General features: G+C 35.1%; 1 long non-coding RNA gene across 2 annotated transcripts; it reads left to right on the top strand.

The window, feature by feature from the left end:
• LOC148308923 (uncharacterized) lies at positions 1-5,594 on the top strand. Of its 2 annotated transcripts, none has more exons than XR_015837620.1 (3): positions 1-44; positions 2,061-2,354; positions 3,494-5,594. It is a non-coding gene; the product is annotated as an uncharacterized LOC148308923 (long non-coding RNA). The 2 variants fall into 2 exon arrangements; XR_015837621.1 differs by lacking the exon at positions 3,494-5,594 and adding an exon at positions 2,574-2,766.
• The last annotated feature ends 2,124 nt before the right edge of the window (positions 5,595-7,718 follow it).

The raw sequence follows: 7,718 nt of genomic DNA, 5'->3' as shown, positions 1-7,718 counted from the left end.
CTAGAAAAAAAAGTTTGTGACCTGAAAGAAAATTCCGGCCGGCGGTATGTTTTTTGTTTATTTTAATTGTATTATACTAAATAATAATATGTTACAATTAGTAGTCTGTGTATTTCATTGTTATAACGTATTTAGGCAATAATAAGCAGGCTGTTATTGCTAAAATACAGTGTTTGCAAAATTGGAATTTATTTTGTATTTTTTTTTTGTTCAATATTTTTTTCGCCTTTCATAATTTTAGGATATTTTATTCAAATAATCATTTGAAGTGATTAGAGAGCTAGTTACTAAATATCAGGAGTAGAACTGGACCTCGATTGATAATATTAAACCAAATAAAATTGCGAGAAAAGAAAATAAGAAAATTGTTAGTAAATCAATAAAACGTTGGGCGAGGTCGATGTTAAAATTCTAAGTCTTAAATAAATAATTTGACCTGATAATATTCTTGAATATCGATTTGTTTCATGTTATATTATTTAAAATGGATTGCTTATTAATATTAAAACACTTATTATTCTGCGGGACTGTTATTGCTTTAAAATAATGCGACATTTTTTTCTGCTGGGAAGAATTATAAAGAGACTCGCGTAAATCATTTTAGTTGTTATTTTAGTTGCAGTAGACCAATAACACTACCCATCCTCGCAATTTAGGAAAACTGATAATTAATATTAAAGCAGATGTGCACATTAAAATGGCAAATTTGGCATAATTTGGTATCAGAATTTTCCATACGGTAATTTGAAACAAAGATACACGAAAAAAATTACATTACAACCTGTAATATGTTCAAGACAAGTTTTTATCTGCCAACCACCTGTTAGTAAAAACTGTCAACACAACAAAATGATGAGATGAGAAAATGAGTTAGATGTTAAGGTACAGATAGATGATTTTATATTTGGGAAGTATGTTTTCTAGGGATGGAAAGATTGATAAAGATATTTAAAGGAGAGCAAATGCTGGGAATAGAGTGAATGATGAAATGCACTGCAATCAGTTACAGCAAATAAAAGCCTGACAACGAAAGCTTAACTGGAAGTACACAATGGGGTCCTAATAGCAACCTTAACATATGGAAGTGAGGCGTGGCGCGGCAAAACCATGTATGGTAGATGTTCCAATGGTGATATAAGGAATGGGTGCAAGGCTGAGATGAGCACTATCCAGCAAACTAAGGAAGGCGGGTTGGGATGGTTTGGGAAGGATGAGAGTAGACTGGATGCAGTCGGGATGCCATCTCTCAGTGCGGCAAGACCATGTATGGTAGATGTTCCAATGGTGATATAAGGAAAATGTGCAAGGCTGATAAGCATTATTAATGAAAATAAGAAAGGTGTGTTGAGATGGTTTGACCATGTGAATGAAATGAGTGAAGAAAGAACAGTTGAACGAAATGTAGGCTGTATGTTTTAGAAAATAGGAGTGGAAGTTAGAGGAAAATTTGACACAATCAAGAATTTCAAATATTAGGGCGTGGTCAAGTCAGGAATTAAAATGATCGGCAGGTATGTATGAGGAGTTGCATGAATGTCGAAAAGGCTAAGAATATTTGCAGACTAGAATCTATTTCTAGTTTTAGTTATGGAAAATTTTATAGATCTAAATACACTTGTGTTAACTAATAAACTTTTGCAGCAATTTTGGATTCAATAAGTCAGGCTGAGATGAGCATTACTGATCAAATTAAGAAAGATGTGTAGAGATAGTTTGGACATGCGGAATCTATGAGTGAGGAGAGAATGGAAAGAGGCAGAGAAAGACCGAGGAAAACTTGGCACAATCAGGTATGTCAAATACTTGAAAGCGGCCGGGTCAGGAGTCGAAATAATCGTCGGGTACGTATGAGGAGATGCACGAATGTGGAAGAGGCGAAGGATGTTTGCAAAGACAGAGTGGTGTGGCGTTCTATTCTCTCTGTCTACCCCTGCGGAAAAGTGGCATGACGGTTAGTTAGTTAGTTAAAAAAGTTTTTTATTTTTTACGGTTACGTTTCACCTTGGCTTGGAGAATGCCAATTGCTTTTTCCTTAATAAATATGCTCTTGGTGTCTTTAGATGGCGCTTGAATTGACTGTTGAACGTATGATGTTTGTGGAGGAGACCATCAACCACCGGCTGCAGCAATACCTTGAGGGAAAGGCCGAGGTATGTCCGAGGTGCATCTCGCGGGACTGCTTCTACAACCAGACTCCCAACGAGCTGTACAGGACCTTCACGATGCGCTTCCGTGCTAATTGCGCTGTCAACTTGTACTACAGCATGCACGTCTACCACAAGACCAGGGATGCCATGCCGTACCTGAGAGACAGAATGCTGGGTTGAGATGGAAGCCATTCTACATTCAAAATGGTAAATAGCCGTTTTTTAAAAACTTTTTCGCTTTCGTTATTAATTTTGTTTTTTCTGACATTCTGCAATTTTGATGTTATTATGTCCTATACCCAGGTGTAGAACATAATGAGTCTGTCCCTGCGAATTTTGCGTTTGCGATTCTACCAGCCATACAATTCTTTGTGTTTGCACTTACGATTTTGCCACTTACTTCCAAGTAACCAATGCCACATGCAGTGTTTTTGACAGTGTCAATATTAGAACCTGTTCACGATGTACGATACCCACCATACACACTACAACACCCAACGACCACTGTGACTGCAACTCCTGAATCTGTGTCTCTCCGGGACTGCACTACGATTACACATTTCGTTAATTCATTCATAAATGGACGGTTCTGCCGTTCGCTGTTGGCGCTGCTAAAAAGGTGAACCTCGAGTGTATAATTATTACTGACTAACTAAATAACCATCACGCCGCTTCCGCGGGGTGGGCAGAGAGAATACAATGCCATACCAATCTGTCTTTGGAAACAATCTTCGCCTTTTCCATATTCATGCACCTGAAAATTGTTCCCACTCCTGACCTGATCACGCCCAAATATTTGAAATTTTTGATCACGTCAATTATTCCTCGAACTTCCTCTCCTATTTCCAACAACATTCGCCTCAAATTTATTTTACTCTTCTTTCTTCACTCATTCAATTCACTTGCTCAAACCATCTCAACACCCTTTCTTAATTTTATTGATAATGCTTAACCTGTTAACCAAACGGTCCGCTGTCCGATTACGCAACTTGTAACGGGCGCGAATACTGATTCACTCCGTGTCTTAAATTCATGTGGAGACATGTATGGATGACTAATACCTTTGTTGTTGGAAAAATATACGTCCCACCCGTTTCAGGGCGCAACATATATTTCAAGGACGTATTCACATGTCCTACCCGTACTTGATATTGTTTACGTTTGACGTATTTATCCTGCCCGGTTAACAGGTTAATGTTAGCCTTGCATTCTATTCTTATCTCCTTTCAAACACCTATTATACATAGTTTGGCCGTCCTTCACTTCCATACGTTAATTCATAATTATAGTTTCATAATTACAATATTTCTGATGTAACTTATTTTAGTTTTTTGTCGTTGTTGCAGGACAAGCTGTCTACTTCTACTGCTTCGGATCCATTTTTAATATTCCCCAACCAACGCCCTATCCCCACTAAAGAAAAAAAGTTTTAATTTTAATTTGATAAGAAATTACTTATAAATCCACATATATATATTGTTATTTGTCAATTACGACAGGTTGTCTCCTCGTAGGTGTATTAAAAATGAATACCACACCGACGTTTGCACCACAGCAAAGCTCAAGGATAAAATAACCAAAATCACTTTTAACGAAATGTATTCACACAAACAGTTTTATGTCGTAAGAAATAATATCTCTTCGTAAACCACGTGTTCAGAAACTTGGTCACACAAATAAATCAAGTTTTACTTTTACTCTCAACCTATTTGCACAAGTCAAAAATAATCCAAATATGTCTTATAATATTAGACTCAAAATACTCGTGTTGCTTTGAAAAAACAAAGAAACTACATTTTAAGCATATCAAGTCTGATTTAACTTCGCCATCTTGGTTTTTCTCTGACACACTTTGTTTTATCAGTGGAACACTTTTTAAATTAAAAAATTACGCACACATGTATCATTATTAAATTGTAGTATTTTTTTTTATTATTTCGGCTTATTTACAAAAAAATGTGAAAATTTTAATTAGGGTATATAAAGACTTAGTAATGTTGTGGTGCTAGACTTAAGTTTATTAATTATCTCTATATTTTTAAGTTTTGAATCTATTATACTTTTTTGCATATTTTACAACACTTCCTTTTTGCATTTAATATTTTTAAGTTTGCTCTCAATTAGACTAGTCAATTATCTATAATTTCCTATTTAATGAATTGATCTCTTTATTCGACATTCTCATTTTACTCTATATAATAATCTAGTCAGGTCCCATTTAGTTACCGCAGATAAAAATTTAAAAAAATTATATATCGGATGTTAAACTAAACTTTGCTGTTCATGTTATAAAATTATCTTCTTCTTCTTCTTGGTGTAGGCCTTGTGGCCTGTTTTTAAGGATTAGCATCCTGCAATGTTGATTCCCAGCTGTCAATCCATATCTTTGGTGGTCTGCCCAAGAGTCATCTACTTTGGAGTTGGCTGTGCAGCGCAATGTGGGGGAGTCTGGATAGTTCCATATCTTCCTCGTTGCCTTCCCCACCTAACTATATCTTGAATCTCACATATTTATCTTATCCTATAAAATTATATTATCATATCGTTGAGTATACTGGAAAAAAAATGTTAACCGTAAATCCCTGTTATTTAAAGCTTTTCGCCTGAATAAAGTACCTGCTATTAAGTTTAAACTTAAAGTTGAATTTACTTTTAAAGCCACATAAATATGACATTTCAAACTACTAAGTGTATTTTGCCAGTTTATAGAACGTTAAACTTTACAATACTGCGTCAAGTCTAAATTGCATGTTTTCGTATACCCACGATATATTATTCAGAATACTCGTGAATTCTCTGAAAAGATAGATTTCAGCTTCTTACGTACTCAAAATATTGGTTGTGAAACAATTCAATATAATCCGCTAAAGCTATTCTCAGTCCAAGAATAATATTATACTTGGTCCCTTTTTTTCCTTATTTTTTTTAAATAAAGGTCATAGTGATAGAGTTACAGTTACAGGAAAATATTCAAGCTTATGCATACAATATAATAAGAAATTTCTTTATGCTGGTCACCATTTAAAATCAGGCCTACATAGGAATACAACTTGGTCATCGAAGTGTGAAGTACCCTTATACCAGTCAATATGATTAATTTAAAATGTGTAAATTAATACTCTCACTCTTGCTTCTGATCCAGTTTTTTTTAAATTTCTTAAATTGGTTTTTGTTTATACTATGTGCATATTAAAAACCAAACCTTTAAGGCATTTTTAGAGTCTGCATTTTCCCAAATGCAAATTGCATATTTGGCTTTGAATATATCAATTAACCCTTTCAGTACTAGAAATTTTCCATCCTCAGAAATTATTTAAAAAATATATATTTTAATCACAGATTTACATTTTATTCTTTATAATTACAAATTTTCCCAGTAAGTAGTCAAACAAATATGTTTTATATACATGTACCATCAAAGTTTCAAAATATATTTTATCAGTGTGATTAATTTGTTTTATTTATCAATTATATCTGGTGATATCCTATTGTATCCTCTCTTATATTCTTCTTCCAACCCTTATCCGCAACCGATGGTGCATAGGGCACTCATCGTATTGACGCAGTGTTATCTTGATCAATACTTACATGAAGGCAAGGTGATCACTCCTGCACTCAGGGACCAGCCCAGGGTAATATCAAATAAATATTTGAGTGTAAAATCACTAATATTTATTTTCACCCCACCCCCTGGGAATCGGACCCAGGACCTACAGCACAGTAGCTAAACATTCTAACCATTACACCACAAAGGCGGAAGAAAATATCCTCTCGTATACACGAGAGGATATTTTCTTCCGGATTATTTAGACCAAATTTTTTCACCCGCTCTAGTCTTTTTTTTAATTTTCCGTTGACCACCTGTCTAGCTAATATTGAATTGGTGCTGTTCACCTTGATGAGTCAAAAGGTCAAAGTTTTTGGTACAAGTCTGGTAGCTGTGTTAATCACTGCACAGTGCCGTGCTGCTGGTATGAAAATTTGTTTGCGAAAATATGAAACGTGCATATGAACATAGCGCATGGGTGCTTTATAATTAATTAAGTATTTTTGATGTCTGATATAAGTATTAATCAGTAGTGTAGTAGAGACAATCTCTTGGGTATAATAAGACATGTGCAGCAGTGTTCTGCAACCTTTTCTCACCTACGACACAACAAAATTCTTCCTAGAATGCCGCGGCACACCAAAACCTAAAATATCTTCTTCAGACCCTTATCCGCACCGGATGGTGCATAGGAGGGCACTGCATCATATGAACGCAGAGTTATCTTGATTGTTAACATATGAAGGAAACGTGATCAGCCCTCCGCTTCAGGTAATATTGAAAAAATGTATAAAATAAATATATAGACCAAGGAAAAATTATTTAGTGACAATAATAATAATTATTTTCAATTACGGAATACCGTACTATATTTTGAAAAATAGACAATATTATGAAAAATAAACTGTCATTGTGCATAAATAAATACATAATGAAAAATTTATCAGCGGAAGCTAAACTGGCAGTGCACAACGGAGTCCTGGTACCAACTCTAATGTATGGAAGTGAAACATGGAGTTGGCAAAAGAAGGATGAAAGTAGAATGAATGCAGTCAAAATGCGATCTCTCAAAAGAATGTGCGACAAAACGATTTATGATAGATGTGCGAATAGTGAAATAAGGAAGGAATGTAAAGCTGAGATAAGCATTGTCGATAAAATTAAGAAAGGTGTGTTGAGATGGTTTGGACATGTAGAACGAATGAGTGAGGAAAGAACGGTAAAACAAATTTATGAGGCGAATGTTAGCAGGAAAAGAAGCAGAGGAAGACCGAGAAAAACATGGCACGATCAGGTATGCCAAATACTTGAAAGTGGTCAGGTTAAGAGTCGTAACAATCGGCGGGTATGTATGAGGAGATGCATGAACGTGGAAGAGGCGAAGAATGTTTGCAAGGACAGAGTGGTATGGCGCTCTATTCTATCTGCCTACCCCTGCGGAGAAGCGGCGTGATGGTTAGTTAGTTTTTAGTTAGTTTTTTTTTTTATGAAAAATTTTAATATGTCAAATACATTGAATTTGACTGCGACACACGTGTATCCAGCATATGACACACTGGTTGTGGAGCACTGATTACAGGATTCCTAAATAATGATGATTATTTGCTTGAATGTGACATACTCATGTGGATCCCCATTTACATTCCTCGCAGATATAGATCCACCTTCGGGGCTCCATACAGATCACTTTGGGAAACTATGATTTAGACTGTGTATTCACCAACAATCTGAATAATCTACCGAGAAATGTTTGGAGCACTCCACGTCGTCGTTGCTGTAAGTTTGTATCAGACACTTCTGTGATTATTACACTGTCGGGATAAGAATAGGAAATTGAAACGAAAATAATTATAAGAATTTCTGTATTTTGATATAATCATTTACAAAAAGAAGAGATAAAGTCTCTCACAGAACAAATAAATATTATATAATTACATACAATGTGCAACTAAATGCTTCATAAATATGTAATGTGTTAGGTTTTTTGTTAACCTACACATTCATACATCACAATGGAAATATTC

Source organism: Brachycentrus maculatus, unplaced genomic scaffold (genome assembly GCF_059751285.1).
Source record: "Brachycentrus maculatus isolate JH-2025_06_01 unplaced genomic scaffold, ASM5975128v1 h1tg000144l, whole genome shotgun sequence".
In the NCBI taxonomy this organism is placed as follows: Eukaryota; Metazoa; Arthropoda; class Insecta; order Trichoptera; family Brachycentridae; genus Brachycentrus; species Brachycentrus maculatus.
Note: the sequence above shows the minus strand (reverse complement) of the source record. Positions and strands in the feature narration are given on the sequence as shown.